General features: G+C 42.4%; 1 pseudogene; it reads left to right on the forward strand.

The window, feature by feature from the left end:
- The first annotated feature begins 18,291 nt into the window (after window positions 1–18,291).
- On the forward strand, window positions 18,292–18,449 carry LOC132224550 (small ribosomal subunit protein eS27-like; annotated as a pseudogene).
- The last annotated feature ends 2,321 nt before the right edge of the window (window positions 18,450–20,770 follow it).

A 20,770-nucleotide genomic window follows, 5' to 3' on the forward strand; every position in this document is an offset into this window, starting at 1 on the left:
TCTTCACTGATACAGCTCCTAGGGCACTTGAAACTAAAGAAAAAATGAACAAATGGGACTACATCAAAATAAAAAGCTTCTGCACAGCAAAAGAAACCATCAACAAAACAACGAGAAAACCCACTGTGTGGGAAAACATATTTGCCAATGTCATATCTGATAAGGGCCTAATCTCCAAAATTTATAGGGAACTCATACAACTTAACAAAAGGAAGATAAACAATCCCATCAAAAAATGGGAAAAGGACCTAAATAGACACCTTTCAAAAGAGGACATTCAGAAAGCCAAGAGACATATGAAAACATGCTCAAAGTCACTAATCATCCGAGAGATGCAAATCAAAACAACAATGAGGTACCATCTCACACCTGTCAGACTGGCTATCATCAACAAATCAACAACGACAAGTGCTGGAGAGGATATGGAGAAAAAGGAACACTTCTGCACTGCTGGTCGGAATGCAGACTGGTGCTGCCACTATGGAAGACAGTATGGAGTTTCCTTAAAAAACTGAAAATGGAACTCCCATTTGACCCTGTGATCCCACTTCTAGGAATATATCCCAAGAAACCAGAAACACCAGTCAGAAAGGATATATGCACCCCTATGTTCATAGCAGCACAATTCACCATAGCTAAGATCTGGAAACAGCCTAAGTGCCCATCTGTAGATGAATGGATTGGAAAACTGTGGTACATCTACAGGATGGAATACTATGCTGCCCTAAAAAGGAAGGAACTCTTACCTTTTGCAACGTCATGGATGGAACTGGAGAGCATTATGCTAAGTGAAATAAGCCAGTCAATGAAGGAAAAATACCACATGATCTCACTCATTCATGGATAATAGAGACCATTATAAACTTTTGAACAATAATAGATACAGAGGCAGAGCTGCCTCAAACAGATTGTCAAACTGCAGTGGGAAGGCAGGGGAGGGTTGGGGGGCAGGAGGTAGGGGTGTAAGAGATCAACTAAAGGACTTATATCCATGCATATAAGCATAACCAATGGATATAAGACACTGGGGGATAGGGGAGGCTAGGGGACTGTCTAGGGCGGGGGGAAAAAATGGACACATATGTAATACCCTTTGTAATACTTTAAGCAATAAAAAAAAGAAGAAGATAAATAAATCCCAAATACCTGCTTCCAGCCAGCCTCCACTGGGAGTTTGGGTGGCTGGGGGCCGTGGTCAGCCTACAAACAGCCATCAGCCCCACACCCAAGATGGCCATACCCTCATGGGGTGAGGGTCCCCACTGGGGCACTTGGCCAGCCTCCAAACAGCCATCAGCCCCTAACCCAGACTGGCCAGGCACCCCAGCAGGATCCCCCACCCTGACGGGCGTGTGGCCAGCCTGAAAACAGCCTTCAGCCCCTCACCCAGGCTGGCCAGGCACCCCAGTGGGGACCTGCACCCTGAAGGGGCTGTGGCCAATCTGCAAATAGCCATCAGCCCCTCACCAAGGCTGGCCAGGCACCCCAGCAGGGACCCCACCCTGAAGGGGCTGTGGGCAGCCTGCAAACAACCATCAGCCTCTCACCCAGGCTGGCCAGGCACCCCAGCGGGGACCCCCACCCTGAAGGGGCTGTGGCCAACCTGCAAACAGCCATCAGTCACTCACCCAGGCTGGCCAGGCACTCCAGCAGGACCCCCCACCCTGAAGGGGTGTGGCCAGCCTGAAAACAGCTAACAGCAGAACAACTGGGAATGACTGGTCACTATGACACACACTGACCACCAGGGGGCAGACACTCAATGCAGAAGCTGCCCCCTGGTGGTCAGTGTGCTCCCACAGGGGGAGCTCTGCTCAGCCACAAGCCAGGCTGACAGCTGCCAGTACAGTGGTGGTGGTGGTAGCCTCTCCCACCTCCTCAGCAGCGCAAAGGATGTCCAACTGCAGCTTAGGCCTGCTCCCCGCTGGCAAGTGGACATCCCCCGAGGGCTCCCAGGCTGCCAGAGGGATGTCTGAGTGCCAGCTTAGGCCCAATCCCCGGGGGAGTGGGCCTAAGCCACCAGGTGATCATCCCCTGAGGGGTCCCAGACTGCGAGAGGGCACAGGCTGGGCTGAGGGACCCCCCCCCCAAGTGCACAAATTCTTGTGCACCAGGCATCTAGCAATTAAATAACAAAACAAGAATAAACTATGTAAACCTACTTTTGCCCACCCCAGTCTTTGCAACAGCTATTTCTCTAAAACACATTTTATTAGATAGCAATGAAAGTACTATATTTGGATTTACTACATTTGGGTGAAACTGCATCAGAAAGCCTCTATCTTTTTTTTTTTTTTAACCCTCACCCAAGGATATTTTTCCATTGATTTTTAGAGAGAGTGGAAGAGAGAGGGAAAGACAGAGGAGAAGGAAAGACAGAGAGAAATATCGATGCGAGAGAAATACATCAATTGGTTGCCTCCTGCATGCGCCCCAACCCAGGCTTGGGCTGGGGAGGAGCCTGCAACTAAGGTGCGTGCCCTTGACCGGAATGGAACCTGGGACCCTTCTATCCACAGGCCGACACTCTATCCACTGAGCAAAACTGGCTAGGGCCTTACTCTGTCATCTTTCCACACATTAGGGGTAACACAAGCAAGACAAAGGTAATTGCTTTAAAGAACTTCGATGTGGTGTAGTTTGTGCTTAAAATATTAGACAACTGGTGCTGGGCATAAAAGGAATCAGTGAATAAATTCAAAATAAGAGAATGGCAGCAAAAATAGTTTAAAATGAGATTACTAATGATAATCCTCAATTTCTGAAAATTTACTTAAAAATTTCACAAAAATGTGAAGTGCTAACAGAGATGCTGAAAAGTTAAGAACTGTCAACTTCAGGCTTTGGTTAAAATGACAGTGTAGGTGACAGTGGTACAAGCATTCTCCCACACCCACATCAAAATTACAACTAAATTGCAGGACAACCAGCATTCAGAACTTCCTGAACTCTAGCTGAACAGAAATCCTACAACTAAGAATATAAAGAAGAAGCCATATCTAAATGGTAGGAGGGGCAGAGATGCTAAACAAGCTAGTCCTACACCCATGTGTGGTGGCTAAAAATTGGGAGGGATATTTCGGCTGCAGAGGTCCCCCTGAGAAGCAAAGGGTCCCAACCCTACACTAAGCCCTGCAGCCCAGGTTTCTAGCGCCAAAAAAAGAAGTCCCCATAATGTCTTGTTGTGAAAACCAGTGAGGACGCTAGCTGAGTGAGACAGAGGGCAACTGGAGTCCAGGAATTCCTTTAAAGGTCCCACACACAGACTTACTCAGACTTACTCTGAGCTCCAATGATGGGGCAGCAGCTCAAAAGGCACCAGGGACATACAGGAAGAATGGAATTAATTGTCTGGCATCAGGGCAAGAGCTGGAGGGGCAGCTTCCTCCCAGACAGAAGTGTTCGAAGACCATGTTCCTATGCTGAGTCCTCCCTACACAGAGCTCGCAGGGGGGCACCAAATCTGAGTCTCCATCAACCTGGCTCACACTGTTTACCTGACCTGGTGATTCCCTGAGGCCCTGCTCCACCCAAATTGCAGACCCACCCAAGCTGTTTTTAGTGGCTTCTCCATTCAAATGGCCTTTCCTAAAATCTCTCAAATACGTAACATCTGGCCTGGGTATGCCCCCTACTTTTTGCTAAGTGGCCTCAGGACCAGCAGTAGTATCAGCCAGCCTTGGTTTGCAGTTGCTTCTCTACATTTTGTTTAGTTATTTTTCAGGAGTTTTGTCTGTTCTTGAGCTTATAAAACTCAAGATAGCTTTGCTGGGTAAAGTAATCTTGCTTGTAGTTTCTTGTTTTTCATCACTTTGAATATTTTGTGTCAATCCTTCTGGTCTGCAAAGTTTCTGTTGTGAAATCAGATGATAGTCTTATGTGAGCTCCCTTATAAGTTACTAACTGCTTTTCTGTTGCTGAAAAGTAATGAAAAACAAGGAACTACAAGCAAGATTATTTTACCCAGCAAAGCTATGTTGAGTTTTGTAAGCTCAACAAAAATGGCAGCCATCTGGAGATCACTCTATAACTATTGATGGGTGGTCCAGGACAGGGCACAGTAGGAAACTGACCTAGACCTGCACATCCCTGGAGGTCTCAGAGGCAGTGTACCCAGTGGATAGCTTCAGGCCATGCCAAAGCACCTCTAACAAGTGACACAATCAAGGGGTGAACTCAGCAGGCACCAGAGACCTGCTGAAGTAAGTCCTTTTCTGTAGGGTTGAACAGCAGATCCTCCATGGTAATGGAAGCCAGTCCTCACAGCCCATTGGCCTATGAAAAAATCTCTGCCATTGATGTGGCAACATCTATCAAGGCTCAACTACAACAGGAGAGTGAACACAGCCCACACAGGCAGCACAACTGGAGTGCCCAGCTAGGGGTGATTGAGCAGGATGGGCCAATGGACCCAACAAGATACCTACTATATAAGGCCACTCTTCCAAGACCAAGCTCTACCTAATACATAGAAACAAAGACAGGGAGGCAGCCCAAGTGAGGAGACAAAGATATGTGCCCCAAATGAAAGAACAGACTAAACTCCTGAAAAAGAACTAAACAAAATGGAGAGAAGCAATCTATCACATGCAGATTTCAAAACATTGGTTATAAGGATGATCAAGGAATGTGGGGAAAGAGTAGATGAACTTATTTAGAATTTCAACAAAGAGATAGTAAACATAAAAGTGAAGATACTAGAAAACATAAAAAAGAACCCGTTAGAAATGAAGAACATACTAACTGAAATGAAGAATAAATTACAAGGAATCAGTAGTAGAGTACATGAAGCAGAGGATCAAATCAGCTATTTGAATGATTAGGAAGAATGAAACACCCAATCAGAACAGCATTATAATAAGGAGCGTGTAAGGAGTCTCTGGAACAGCTTTAAGCATATCAACATTTGCATCATGGGGTGCCAGAAGGAGAAGAGAGCAAGGAATTGAAAAAACTTGAAAAGTAATGTCAGAAAACTTCCCTAATCTGGTGAAAGAAATAGACATACAAGTCCAATAAGCACACAGAGTCCCAAACAAGATAAACCTGAAGAGGCCCACACCAAGACATGTCATAATTAAAATGCCAAACAAAAGTTAAAGACCAAAAAAAGCAAGAGAAAAGCAGTTAATAACTTATAAGGGAGCTCACAACAGAAACTTTGCAGGCCAGAAGGATTGACACAAAATATTCAAAGTGATGAAAAACAAGGAACTACAAGCAAGATTACTTTACCCAACAAAGCTATCATTTAGAATCAAAGGACAGATAAAGAGCTTTTCAGACAAGGAAGTAACCATTCAACCAGTAACTATGATGTGCACTGACCACCAGGGGGAAGATGCTCCGACCAGTAGGTTATGTTGCTACTGGGGTCTGGCCAATCGGCACTGGGCGAGACAGGCCAGACATGCCCTGGAGCCCTCCCGCAGCCCCTCCCCGGCCCTGACTGTGCACTGGTAGGGTCCCTCGGCCTGGCCTGCACCCTCTTGCAATCCGGGACCCTTCGGAGGATGATGGAGAGCTGCAGGGCAGGCCGAGGAACCCCACCAGTGCATGAATGTGTGCACCAGGCCTCTAGTCTTATATAATAAAATCCTAATATGCAAACTGACTGAACAGCAGAACCACTGGTAGCTATGATGCACACTGACCACCAGGGGGCAGACACTCAATACAGGAGCTGCCCCCTGGTGGTCAGTGCACTCCCACAAGGGGAGTGCCACTCAGCCAGAAGCTGGACTCACAGCTGGAGAGTGCAGCAGCAGTGGCGGGAGCCTCACCCACCTCCATGGTAAGTGAACATCCCCCAAAGGGTCCAGGACTGTGAGAGGGCATAGGCTGGGCTGAGGGATTCCCGCCCCCCCGGCCCAGTGCACAAATATTGTGCACCAGGCCTCTAGTATTGTAATAACTATGAATGGTGTCAGGTGGGTACTAGATTAATTAGGGTGATCATTTCATAAATTATATAAATGTATAATCGTGTTGTACACCCAAAACTAATATATGTTATGTTAACAATAATTAAAAAATAAAATATTTTTAAAAAAGAACTCTCAACTTCATCTTTAAAAAGTCAGAAAACATCTTTGGAATTTGTAATGTCATTTTCTCTCACTTACAATTATATATCTATGGCTATCAACATGTCTATTTTAAGATTGCTCAGTGTGTGAGTATCCAGAAGTGATTCAAGACACTGTAATGAGAGGTCAGCATTTATTTCCAGTTTCTAGGGCACTCATGTCGTAAAAAGAAGTATGTGAGTATTATAGAGTATTAAATAAAGATATAACTAAAAAGAAAACAAAAAAAAAATAGACTCATAGAAACAGATACCAAAAAAAAAAAATGTTTACCAGAAGGGAGGAGGTGGGGAATTAGTGAAAAGGGGAAGAGTACAGTCAATAATATTGTGATAAGGTTGTGTGGTGACAGATGATTACTAGAATTAGTGGGGTGATCACACTGTAAAATATAAACATGTTGAATCACTATACTGTTCACCTGAAACTAATGTAATCATATCTTTGAATACCAACTATACTTAAGTTTAAAAAATAAATTTAAAATATTCTTTTAAAGTAAAAAAAAAACAACAACAACGACTAAAAGACACCACAGTGGAATGTCACTTCACACCCACTATGATGGCTTTAGAAAAACAACAGATGATAAGAAGTGCTGATGAGGATGTGAAGAAATCAGAGCACTCATACACTGCTGGTGATAATTTAAAATGGTGAAATCATTTTGAAAAATAGTATGGCAGTTTCTCAAATAGTTAAGCATAGAGTTACCATATGAACTAGCAATTTAACTACTAAGTATATATCCAAGAGAACTGAAACCAAAAATCAACAAAAGCTTGTTATGAATGTTCACTGAACATTATTCATACTAGCCATAAAGTAAAAACTCCCAAATGTCTATCAACCAATGATAAATAATAGGTGGTATAGCCATACAATGCATTATTATCTTTGTTATTCCTCACCTGAGGATATTTTTCCCATTGATTTTTGGAGAGAGTGGAAGGGAGGGGGAGAGATACAGAGAGAGAAACTTGATGTGAGAGAGACACATTGATTAGTTGCCTCCCACACAGGGATCAAGCCTGCAACAGAGGTACATAGACCCGAATCAAACCTGCGACCCTTCAGTCTGTGGGCCAACATTATAACCACTGAGCACAATGTATTATTATTCAGCCATGAAAAGTAATGAAGTGATGATACATGCTACAATAGAAATGAACCTTGAAGACATATGCTAAGTAAAAGAACCCAGCCATAAAAAAACACATATTATATTATCCTATCTAATAAAAGAGAAACATGGTAATTAGCATACAACCGCTACCCTTCCCATTGGCTAATCAGGGCGATATGCAAATTAACTGCCAGCCAAGATGGCGGTTAACCGCCAACAAAGATGGCGGATAATTTGCATACATAGGCACAATGATGGGAGGCAAAAGGGGAAAGACGGAAGAATGGTGACAGGCAAGAGCTGGGGGGGCGGGCAAAGGCAGCCCTGCGGGTGCTGCCATGCCTGCTGCCCCGCAGGCATGATCCCACCCCCCAGCCAGTGATCACCATCAGAAAGCCCAGCAAGCCAGGCGACACCCCTGGCAGGGGTGCCGGTGATCGCCACAGCGATGGGAGGAAGAGAGAGCCGGGGTGTAGGACCACCAGGGCCAGGGGTGCGACTGGCCTGCGTCCCCCCTGATCTGCGATGGTGAAAAAAGGGGCGGGGCCCCAGGCACAGCGGCACCCCCGCACCGGGTGCCCCTGTGCCTGCAGTCCCCTAATCTGTTATCTTCAAGGGAGAGGTGGGCCACAGGCACAGCTGCACCCGGGGGACCAGGTGCAGCCGTGCCTGTGGCCCCGGATATGCGATCACGAAGGGGGGGGGTGGCTGGGCAGCAGGCACGGCAGCATCCTGGGCACCGGGTGCAGGCCCAGGGTGCAGCCTGCCTGTGGCCATCTGATCTGCAATCAGGAAGGGAGGGGCGGGGCCACAGGCACAGCAGCACCCAGGGCATCCAGTGCAGCCGTGCCTGCAGCCCCTGATCTGCAATCGAGAAGGGAGGGGTGGGGCAGCAGGCATGGCAGCATCCTGGGCACCGGGTGCAGGCCCAGGGTGCAGCCTGCCTGTGGCCATCTGATCTGCAATCAGGAAGGGAGGGGCGGGGCCACAGGCACAGTGGCACCCAGGGCATCCAGTGCAGCCGTGCCTGCAGCCCCCGATCTGCAATCGAGAAGGGAGGGGTGGGGCAGCAGGCATGGCAGCATCCTGGGCACAGGGTGCAGGCCCAGGGTGCAGCCTACCTGCAGCCCTCTGATATGCTATCCTGAAGGGAGGGGCGGGGCCATAAGCATGGCGGCACCCAGGGCACCGGGTGCTGAGGTGCCTGTGGTCCCCTGATCTGAGATCAGGAAGTGAGGGGCGGGGCCACAGGCAGGGGAGATCAGGGCTGGTGGGGCGACCGCAGAGGTCAGCCAGCACTCAGCCCCCAACCAGCTCTCCCTGGGAACCCGGAAATCCACCTCCCAGGGCAACTGCGCAGAAACCAAGCCTGGTGAGCCATGGAGAGGGCGACCTACCTGGAGGCCACGCAGCTTTTATAGTTGAAGTCGCCCTGGATGGAGGACTGGGGTAGCAGGGATCAGAGTGGGCCAAGTCAGCCATGGAACCCTGGGTCCCCGCCGAATGACTAGAGCACATGGACTTAAATGGTCCTCGGTCACTTGCTGAGCAGCAGTCAGCCTGGACCAGGAATCAAACCCAAAACCTGACAGAATGGAACCCAAACCTTTGCTGTGGCAGAGGAGCTCCGACCCACAGTAGGGGCCAGGGCACACCAGAGGGATTTAGTTGAGGGGCCCTGACAGGCAGCACCGTGAGAAGTGGGTTAGAACCTCCTCCTGATACAGCAAAGTTGCAGGTTGGATCCCTGGTCAGGGCACAGACAAGAAGCAACCAAAGAGAACATAGTAAGTGGAACAACACTGATGTTTCTCTCGCTCCCTTCCTCTCTCTAAAATAATCAATCAATAAAAATGAAAATAAAAAATAAGCCCTCTGGCCCTAACCAGTTTGGCTCAGTGGATAGAGCATTGGCCTGTGGACTGAGGGGTCCCGGGTTCAATTCTGGTCAAGGGCATATACCTTTGTTGTGGGCACATCACCAGTAGGGGGTGTGCAGGAGGCAGCTGGTCGATGTTTCTCTCTCATGGATGTTTCTCACTCTCTATCCCTCTACCTTCCCCTCTGTAAAAATCAATAAAATATATTTTAAAAAAATAAAAATAAATCCTCTGGCTTGCAGAGTTGCTAAAACAGTTAGAAAGCAAAGTCTCATCCCTTCCCGTTCATTCAACAAATACTTCACATGCTCCTTCAATAATCACCCTGGGAATGGGTGTTTGTTTGTTTGTTTGTTTGTTTGTTTGTTTGTTTTGGTTAATCCTCACCTGAGGACATTTTTGCATTGATTTTTTTTGTTGTTCATTTTTTTTTTTTTTTTTACAGAGAGTGGAAGGGAGGGAGAAAGACAGAAACTAATATGAGAGACAACAAATGGTTGTCTCTTGCTGAATCCCCAACCATGGCCCTGGATTAAGCCGGCAACCCAGGTATATGCCTTCGATTGGAATCCAACCTGGTACCCTTCAGTCCGCCTGCAGAAGCACTATCCACTGAACCAAACCAGCATTTTTTTTTTCTTTTTAAGTCCTCCTCTAGGGATATGTTCTTTTCATTGATTCTAGAGAGAGAGGAAGGGAGAGGGAAAGAGAAAGAGAAACATTGATCAGTTGCCCAAGCAACCCACAACCTGTGTATGTGCCCTCACCTGGAATCGAACTCATGACCCTTTGGTGCATGGGAGGACACTCTAACTACTGATCCACACCAACCAGGGCCTGGAGGTACAATGAGTTCCCTCAGGGGGAGTGCTGTTCATCCAGAAGCCGGGCTCATGGCTGGTGAGTGCAGCGGAGATGGCAGGAACCACCGTGGCAGCACTGAGGAGCAGCGAGCCAAGTGGTAGGGAGCAGTAAGCAGGCGGGCGGTAAGGAGCAAGGGGTCCCAGACTGTGAGAGGGCACAGGCTGGGCTGAGGGATTTCCCCCACCCCCAGTACACGAATTTCGTGCACCGGGCCTCTAGTTCCTTTCATATGAAGTGTCCAGAATAGGCAAATCTGTAGACACAGAATGTAGATTAACAATTGCCTAAGGCTATGGGAGTTGGGGGCAAATAGTGAGTGAAAGCTATCAAGTATGCAGTTTCTTTGCGGTATTATGAAAATGTTCTAAAATTAGATAATGATGACAATGATGCACAACCCTATGAACATTTTAAGAATCATTGGATTGTATACTCTAAATGGATGAATTTATATGGTGAATTAATAAAACCTTTTAAAAGTCTATGGGATTTAATAATACCATATAATGCCCCCCACCATATAGAAATAGCTAGTATTAATATTTTGGTGCATCTGAGTATTAAAGCATACTTCTTGTTTTCACTTGTAAAAATGTTTATAGAATTATTTTTATAAGTTTACTGCAAGATACATATTTGAACAGCAAAACTAAATATAAAAATGTAAAATGATATTTTAATTAATGGTGAATTATAGCATATTCATAAATATAAAGTCTGATACATAAAAGTTGACAACTTTCCACAAATTAATGTATCCTGTTAAAGAAATGGAAATCAAAATCTCAATAGTTCTTTAAATTTTTAGAAGTTGAAAAACAACTATAAAGATTTTCTATAATAAAATTGAAATGAATAATGTGGAAAAAAAGAAAAGAATAATGTGGGAATTTTTAGAATAAATATTCATAAAAGAGTTGTAAATTGTCTTATGAAGTTAGTGTAACTAAACAAATTGGTACTATAATCAGCCTGGGCATCTAGCACAATTGAATAGAATAAGAAGTCCAGAAACAAAATTAAATACAAAAGGAAAGATTATTCAGTAAATAGTATTGGAACAAAACTGGCTAGCCATCTAGAAGAAACTAGATTATGTCACAGTCTATACCAAAATAAACTTCAAGTGGATCAAAAATTTAGATATAAAATGATGAGACTTTAAATATTCAACATCATTAGAAATTAAAGAAAATAAAATTAAACCAAGGTGTCACATTTGCCTATAATATTGACAAAAATGTAAATAAATAGTAATATTAATTGTTTGCAATGATGAAGAAATAGTAACTTTCATGCATAATTAGGTATGTAAAATTTAAATACTTTGAAGGTCGACTTGGTACCAAGTAAAAAGGAAAAGAAAATTTTTTAAAATGTTTCCTCTGAGCCAGCAATTTTACCTAACAACCTAAGAAACAACCTAATTACCTACCAACTTGTACAAAATGTAGTACACATATGCAATCGAGTAATATGTAAATATAAAGATGAATGTACTGGGGGTCCTAAAGGAGTAGCTTGTAATATATTGCTGAGAACAAGAGCATATTTACAATCCGATGAAGAGAGAGACAGAGAGAGGGAGAGGGAAGGAAGGGAAGGGAAATATGGAAAGATATACTCCAAAACAGTCCATTATCTTTGTATAATGGAAATACAAATTTTTAATTACATATTTTTCTCTTTGCTTGTATTTTCCTCAAGGAACATACACTGTTATGATGAAATTTTCTTCCACGTGCTTTATATTTTAGAAAGGCCATCTTCATCCCTAATCATTTCCTTCTTGTATTTTATGGATTTTTATAATTATATTTTAAATATATATTGGATAGATTTTAATAGAGATTGTGATGTACAATTCCAAATTATTTTCTGAAGTGGCTATTCAATTTTTTAACACTATTACTGAAAAACTCATGCATGCTTGTTTAAAAGGGGGATGAGTTGAAGTTGTCACCCTGAGATCGTGAAGCTGACTGCTACTGTCAACCATCACTCTAGCCCAGGGGTGGGCAAACTTTTTGACTCGACGGCCACAATGGGTTCTTAAACTGGACCGGAGGGCCGGAACAAAAGCATGGATGGAGTGTTTGTGTGAACTAATATGAATTCAAAGTAAACATCATTACATAAAAGGGTACGGTCTTTTTTTTCAATAGTTTTATTCATTTCAAACGGGCCGGATCCGGCCCACGGGCCGTAGTTTGCCCACGGCTGCTCTAGCCCATCTGCCTTTCTGAGTTTATTTTTAAATGGCTGAAAAAAGCAACGTTATGACTCCTCAATTTAGAAATAGACTTTAATGTCTTTTATTGGTCCTATCTTGGGAGAAGGGTAGAGTTATCCTACCAAATCCTAAACCAAGGTAATTAATGGTGGCCCGTTAGAGCTGCCTAAAAGAACCAGAAAGTAGGAACTAATTGCCCAGTTGGATGTCTACTTAGGCAGCAGACTTACTGATCTGCACTGTGCCTAACAGAGCAAGATAAAAGTTACCTGGGCAGGGAGGCCACGCCATCTTGAAGGTGAGAGTGGCTGTTATCGCAAATCTATATATCCCGGGAATCTACAACAACACCCAGGGAACAGGTGCGAACCCAGGAATACCAGATCTCTAGCAGCACGAATACATGGACTCAGATGAGCTCTGCACTGTCTCACAGAAAGGTCAGATTTCGCCTAGGAAAAGGAGAGAGAGAGCTACAAAACCAGACACCCAGAGAAGAGAGATCATAGGGAGACAAAGAAAGGAGGCATCACCAGAAAAGGAAGTAAATGAAATGGAGGCAAGCAATTAGTCAGAGAAAGAATTCAGAAACATGATCATAAGGTTGCTGAAAAGAATGGAAGACAAATTTAACAATATGTGCAAAAACCAACAGGAAACAAGGAAGAACCACGAAGAAATGAAAATGACATTGATGCTATGAAGAACTCAATAGAAAGCATCAGCAGTAGACTAGAAGAAGCAGAGGACTGCATCAGTGACCTAGAAGACAAGATAGGAAAAAATACCCAAGCAGAGCAGCATCTAGAAAAAAAATGAAAAAACAGGAGGAGAGCCTAAGGGAATTTTGGGACAACATGAAACGAAACAACATCCACATAATAGGGGTGACAGAAGGAGAGGAGACTGAGCAAGGAATAAAAAACCTGTTTGAAGAAATAATGACAGAAAACTTCCCTGATATAGGGAAGAAATAACTCACACAAATCCAAGAAGCTCACAGAGTCCAAAACAAAATGAACCTCAAAAGACCAATGCCAAGGCACATTATAATTAAATTGGCAAACACCAAGGACAAAATAAGAATCTTAAAAGTGGCCAGAGAGAGACAGAAAGTTACCTACAAAGGATTCCCCATCAGACTGGCGATTGATTTCTCAACAGAAACTGATTTCCCAGAAGGGAATGGAATGAAATATACAAAGTCATGCAAAGAAAGGGTCTGAATCCAAGAATACTGTAAGGCTATCAATCAAAATTGAGGGTGAAATCAGGAGCTTCACAGACAAAAGAAGGACTAAGGCAGTTTATTAGCACCAAACCAGCAATGAAAGAAATGCTAAAGGGTCTACTGTAAAAAGAAGAAATAGGAAGAAGAAGGAACACAGGTGTAAAGAGTAAAAATGGCAACAAACAAGTACCTATCTATAATAACTTTAAATGTACATGTATTAAATGCCGCAATCAAAAGACATACAATAGCTGAGTGGATAAGAAAACATGACCCACATATCTGCTATCTAAAGGAAATCCACCTCAGAAAAAAGGACTCACACAGACTGATGGTGAAGGGATGGAAAAAGGTTTTTCAGGCAAATGGAAATTAAAAAAAAGCTGGGGTTCCAATATTTATATCTGACAAATTAGATCTCAGAGTGAAGGACAGAAGAAGAGATAAGGAAGGCCACTTCATAATACTAAAGGGAGCAATCCAACAAGAAGAAATAACTGTGGTAAACATATATGTAGCCAATACAGGAGCACCTAAATACATAAAAAAAACTTCTGAAGGCTATCAAGGGAGAGATTGACAGCAATACAATAATAGTAGGGGACTTTAATATCCCACTATCACCATTGGACAAATCCTCTAAACAAAAACTCAGCAAAGAAACAGCAATCCTAAATGACTCACTAGATCATATGGAATTAATTGACATCTTCAGAACATTTCACCCCAAAGCCACAGAATATACATTCTTCTCAAGTGCACATGGCTCATTTTCAAAGACAGACCATATATTGGGTCACAGGCAAAGTCTCTTCAAATTCAAGAAGATAGAAATCATATCAAGCATCTTCTCAGATCACAATGGCATAAAACAAGAAATCAACTACAATAAAAACAATTTAAAAAATCAAACAACTGGAGGCGAAATAGCATGCTATTAAACAATGACTGGGTTACCAAAGAGATCAAAGAAGAAATAAAAAGCATCATGGCAACAAATGACAATAAAAACATAACAATTGAAAATCTATGGGACACAGTGAAAGCAGCCTTGAGAGGGAAGTTCATAGCTCTACAAGCCTACTGCAAAAAACAAGAAACAATGGTATTAAATTACCTAACTGTACAACTCAAAGAGTTAGAAAGAGAACAACAAGAAAATCCCAGCGTAAGCAGAAGGAAGGAAATAATAAAGATCAGCACAGAGATAAATAAAATAGAGAAAAAAAATACAAAAGTTCAACAAAACCAAGAGCTGGTTATTTGAAAGGATAAACAAGATCGATAAACCTCTAGCCAGGCTCAATAAGAAACAAAGAGAGAGGACACAAATAAACAAAATCAGAAATGAAAGAGGTGAAATAACAACTGATCCCACAGAAATACAAATGATTATGAAAAAAAATACTATGAACAACTCTATTCTAACAAAGAGAACAACCAAGACGAAAGGGACATATTCTTAGAAAAATACAAGCTCCCAAAACTCAACCAAGAAGAATCAAAAAACCTGAATAGACCAATAACTACTGAAGAAATTGAAACAGTGATCAAAAATCTTACAGCAAACTTTAGCCCTGGTCCGGAGGGCTTTACAGAGGAGTTCTACCAAGCATTCAAAGGACTAAAACCTATCCTACTCAGACTATTCCAAAAAATTCAAGAGGAAGGCACACTTCCAAGCTCTTTCTATGAAGCCAGCATTAGCCTAATTCCAAAACCAGATAAAGACACCACAAAAAAAGAGAACTACAGGCCAATATCCTTGATGAACATAGATGCTAAAATCCTCAACAAAATTCTAGCAAATCAGATTCAGCAATACCTTAGAAAGATCATACGCCATGACCAAGTGGGATTTATTCCAGGGATGCAAGGATGGTACAATATCTGCAAATCAATAAATGTGATACATCACATAAACAAACTGAAAGACAAAAATCACATAATCATATCAACTGATGCAGAAAAAGCATTTGACAAAATCCAACACCCTTTCTTGATAAAATCTCTCAGCAAAGTGGGAATAGAGGGATCATACCTCAACATAATAAAAGCCTTATATGACAAACCTACAGCCAACATCAAACACAATGGGCAAAAACTAAAACCATTTCCCCTAAGAACAGGAACAAGACAAAGATACCCAATTGCACCTCTCCTGTTTGACATAGTACTAGAAGTACTAGCCATAGCAATCAGACAAGAAGAATAAATAAAAGGCATACAAATTGGAAAAGAAGAAATAAAACTATCCTTATTTCAGATGACATGATACTATACATAGAAAATCCCAAAGACTCCATCAGAAAACTACTAGACCTAATAAATGAATTTGACAATGTAGCAGGATACAAAATTAACACCCAGAAATCTATGGCTTTTTTATATATCAATAATGAACTCAAGAAAGAAAAATGAAAAAAAATCCCATTTACCAATGCATCAAAAAAATTGAGATAGCTAGGAATAAACTTAACCAAGGATGTAAAAGACCTGTACTTGGAAAACTACAGGACATTGAAAAAAAGAGATAGAGGAAGACATAAACAAATGGAAGAACAAACCATGTTCATGGATTGGTAGAATCAACATCATTAAAATATCCATACTACCTAAAGCAATCTATACATATGATGCAATATCTATTAAAATACCAACAGCATATTTCAAAGATCTAGAACAAACTCTCCAAAAATTCATCTGGAATTAAAAAAGACCCCGAATAGCCACAGCTGTCCTGAGAAAGAACAAAGTTGGAGGGATCACAATACCAGACATCAAATTATATTACCAACACATGGTTCTCAAAACTGCCTGGTACTGGCACAAGAACAGACATATAAACCAATGGAACAGAATAGAGGATCCAGAAATTGACCCAAGCCATTATACTCTATTAATATTTGACAAAGGAGGCAAGAGCATACAATGGAGTCAAAACAGCCTCTTTAATAAATGGTGCTGGGAAATTTGGTCAGATACATGCAAAAAAATGAAACTATACCACCAAATTACACCATACACAAAATAAACTCAAATGGCTCAAGGACTTGAATGTAAGATGGGAAACCATAAAAACCCTACAAGACTGCATAGGCAGCAAAATTGCAGAAATATGTCTTAATATCTTTACAGACACAGATCCTAGGGCAAGAGAGACTAAGGAGAAAATAAACAACTGCGACTGCATCAAAATAAAAAGCTTCTGAACAGCAAAGAAACCATCCACAAAATAACAAGAAAGCCCACTGCATGGGAGAACATATTTGCCAATGTAATCTCCGATAAGGGTTTAATCTCAAACATTTACAGGGAACTCATACAACTTAACAAAGGAAGATAAACAACCCAATCAAAAAATGGGCAAAGGGCCTAAATCGACACTTTTAGAAAGAGGACATTCAGAAAGTCAAGAGGCATATGAAAACATGCTCAAAGGCACTAATCATCTGAGAGATGCAAATCAAAACAACAATGAGGTACCACCTCACACCTGTCAGAATGGCTATCATCAACACATCAACAAACAACAAGTGCTGGAGAGGATGCAGAGAAAAAGGAACCCCACTTCACTGCTGGTGTAAATGCAGACTGGTGCAGCCATTGTGGAAAACAGTATGGTGTTTCCTCAACAATTTAAAAATGGCACTGCCATTTTACCCAGTAATACCACTTCTTGGAATATATCCCAAGAAAACAGGAACACCAATCAGAAAGGATATATGTACCCCTATGTTCATAGCAGCACAATTTACAATAGCTAAGATTTGGAAACAGCCTAAATGCCCATCAGCAGATGAGTGGATTAGAATACTATGGTACATCTACACAATGGAATACTAGGCTGCTATAAAAAAGAAAGAATTCTTACCATTTGAAGCAGCATGGATGGAACCAGAGAGCATTATGCTAAGTGAAATAAGCCAGGCAGTGAAAGAAAAATGCGACATGATCTCACTCATGTATGGATAATAAAGAAAATTATAACCTAATGAACAAAAAGATAGATACAGAGGCAGAGAAGCATTAAACAGACTGTCAAATTACAGCGGGAAGGCTTGAGAGTGTTGGGGGGGGGCGAGTAAGAGATCAATCGAAGGACTTATATGCATGCATATAACCATAACCAATGGACACAAGACACTGGGGGGGGGGGGGGGTAAGGGCATGTGCCAGTGGGTAGGGGAGGCCGGGGGAAGGTCAATGCGGAAAAAAAAAGAGACATATGTACTACTATTTGTATTACTTTAAACAAGAAAATAAAATTTAAAATAAAGTTACCTGGGCAAAGCAAGAGACCTGAATTTCTTCTGTATAAAGAGGACACTGAGGAAAGCAGCTGAGCTTGAGAGAGCTTGCTGGTACTGCACCAAAAAAAACTGGTTGTATAGGCACAGAGTGCTAAGAATATTACAGAGATGGAGAAGCATGGAAAAGTTGACCCCAGAAAAACCTTCTTCACTAAACCCTGATCTCATCCGTGAGCTGCACATGTATGGATTACACCCTCTTCAGAATACCAAAAACCTTGAGACCCAAAATGAACCACAATCCATATCCCAAACTGATCACTGGGTAACTCACACATGGAGCATATCCAGTAGATTCAAGAAGCTAAGCAAACTCTAAAAAGGAAAAATTAAAATAAATTTATTCCAAACATAACATAGAGAGACTGCTGAAAACTAAAAAGAAATTAAAAAACTTAAACCAAGGAAAGAAAAAGTTGAATAATATGCATTATCTGGTATTTCCAGTGATGACAAGCTCCCCAATACAGGATGCCTACACTAAGGATCTCCATCCCTCTCCAGAAGAAGAAACACAAGAAGAAGCATCTGGTGCGGAGCCCCAGTGCCTATTTCATGGATGTGAAATGCCCAGGATGCTATAAAATCACCACCATCTTTAGCCCTGCACAAATGGAAGATTTGTGTGTTGGTTGCTCCACTGTCCTCTATCAGCCTACAGGAGGAAAAGCAAGGCTAACAGAGGATGCTCCTTCAGAAGGAAGCCGCCCTGAAAGTACCTCGAACCAAGATGAGCGGGGAACTATCCCAATAAACACATTTTGAATACAAAAAAAGATACATTACCTGTAAATAAATGTAATGGGCTGAACTGTGTTTCAAAAAAAATCCTATGTGGAAGTCCTAACTCCTAGTAACCTAAGAATGTGACCCTATTTGGAGATATGGTCTTTAAAAAGATAATTATGTGAAAATGAGATAATTAGGTTAGGGCCTAATCCAGGGGTGGGCAAACTTTTTGACTCGAGGGCCACAATGGGTTCTTAAATTGGACCGGAGGGCCGGAACAAAAGCATGGATGGAGTGTTTGTGTGAACTAATATAAATTAAAAGTAAACATCATTACATAAAAGGGTACAGTCTTTTTTTCAATAGTTTTATTCATTTCAAACGGGCCGGATCCGGCCCGCGGGCCGTAGTTTGCCCACGGCTGCGCCTAATCCAATATGACTGGTGACCTTATAAGAATAGAAAATTTGAATGCAAACACAGAGGGAAGACCATGTGAAGACATGAGAAGAAAAAAGCCATCCACAAGCCAAGATGAGCGGCCTCAGAAGAATCTAATCCTGCCAATACCTTCATCTCAGACTTCTAGTCCCCCAGAATTGTGAGAAAATATATTTCTGTTGTTTAAGCCATCCAGCTTAGCAGACTAATTATAATGAATGATGATTCTAACTGGATTTCTCATCAAAAACCATGAAAGTCAAAGGGGAGGGCATAATATTTTTCAATGTGAGTTGAAAGAAAAGAACTATCAGCCTGAATTCTATTATTCAGGAGTTAAGGTGAAATAAAGACAATCTCAGATGAAGAAAAACTAAGAAAATTTATCATCAGAGGATTGTCTCTATAAGAATTGCTAGCCCTGCCAGCATGACTCAATGGTTGAGCATAGACCTATGAACCAGGAGGTCACAGTTTGATTCCTGGTCAGAGCACATGGCCAGATTGCAGGCTTAATCCCCAGTGTGGGGTGTGCAGGAGGCAGCTGATCAATGATTCTCTCTCATCATTGATGTTTCTATCTCTCTCTCCCCCTCTCCCTCCCTTTCTGGAATCAATAACAATATATTTTAAAAATAAAGTAAAAATGAATTGCTAATAAAATATATTCAGACCAAAAGGAACTGATTTTAGATAAAACTCTGGAACATCAGAAATGAAGGGATAGCCATAGAAATGGTAAATAGGACAGTAAATGACCTAGACAGACTATTCTTGGGACTTAATGATTTCCTGAGGCTCACCATTTTGGCCTTGTGTTCAGAAATCTGGAGTTTTATTGATTCTACTCTGCCACACACTTCTGAAATAGCACCTACTTCCAGAGCCAAGCAGCAGAGGACAATAAGAAAAAATAAAATTAAACTGAATATTTTAAGAGAATATGTTCTCCCCTCTTAGTTCTGTTTTTGCTGTTATTATTAAAATATGAATGGCCTGGTGCATGAAATTTGTGCATAGGAGGGGTGTCCCTCAGCCCAGCCTACACCCTCTCCAATCTGGGACCTCTCAGGGGATGTTCAACTGCCAGTTTAGACCTGATCCCACAGTTGAACGTCCCTCTCACAATACAGGACCACTGGCTCCTAACCATTCACCTGACTGCCTGCCTGACGGCCCCTAACCACTCTGCTTGCCAGCCTGCTCATCCCCAACTGCCGCCCCCGCCAGCCTGCTCGCTCCCAACTACCCCACCCAGCAGCCAGCTTGCCACCAACTGCCCCCCCTGCCAGCCTGATCGCCCCACCTGCCCACCGCCCCCCCCCCGCTGGCCTGCTCACCTCCAACTGCCCCCTCCTGCCAGCCAGCTCACCCTCAACTGCCCCCCCTGCTGGCCTGCTCACCTCTAACTGTCCCCCCTGCCAGCTTGCTCACCCCCAACAGCTCCCCCTGACAGCATGGTTGCCCCCAACTGGCCCCCCCCCCTGCCATCCTGATTGCTCATAACCACCTCTGCCTCGGCCCCACCACTGTGGCTTTGTCCGGAAGGATGTCTGGAAGGTCTCCTGGTCTAATTAGCATATTACTCTTTTATTAGTACAGATAGTTGGCATACAAATTACTTTTGTGTATAAAACATAGTGTTTCAACATTTACATATTTTACAATGTGATCACCATACGAAATCTAGTAACTATCTGTCACCATGCATTTATCACACATTATTGATTATATATTCTTTCACCTTTTCCACCAATCTCTCCATACCCCTTCTCCTCTAGTAACCAACCATCAGTTTGTTCTTTGTTTTTATGAGTCTGTTTAGGTTTTGTTTTGTTTGTTCATTTGTTTTTGATTTTTTGAC

Source organism: Myotis daubentonii, chromosome X (assembly GCF_963259705.1).
Source record: "Myotis daubentonii chromosome X, mMyoDau2.1, whole genome shotgun sequence".
NCBI classification, from domain to species: Eukaryota; Metazoa; Chordata; class Mammalia; order Chiroptera; family Vespertilionidae; genus Myotis; species Myotis daubentonii.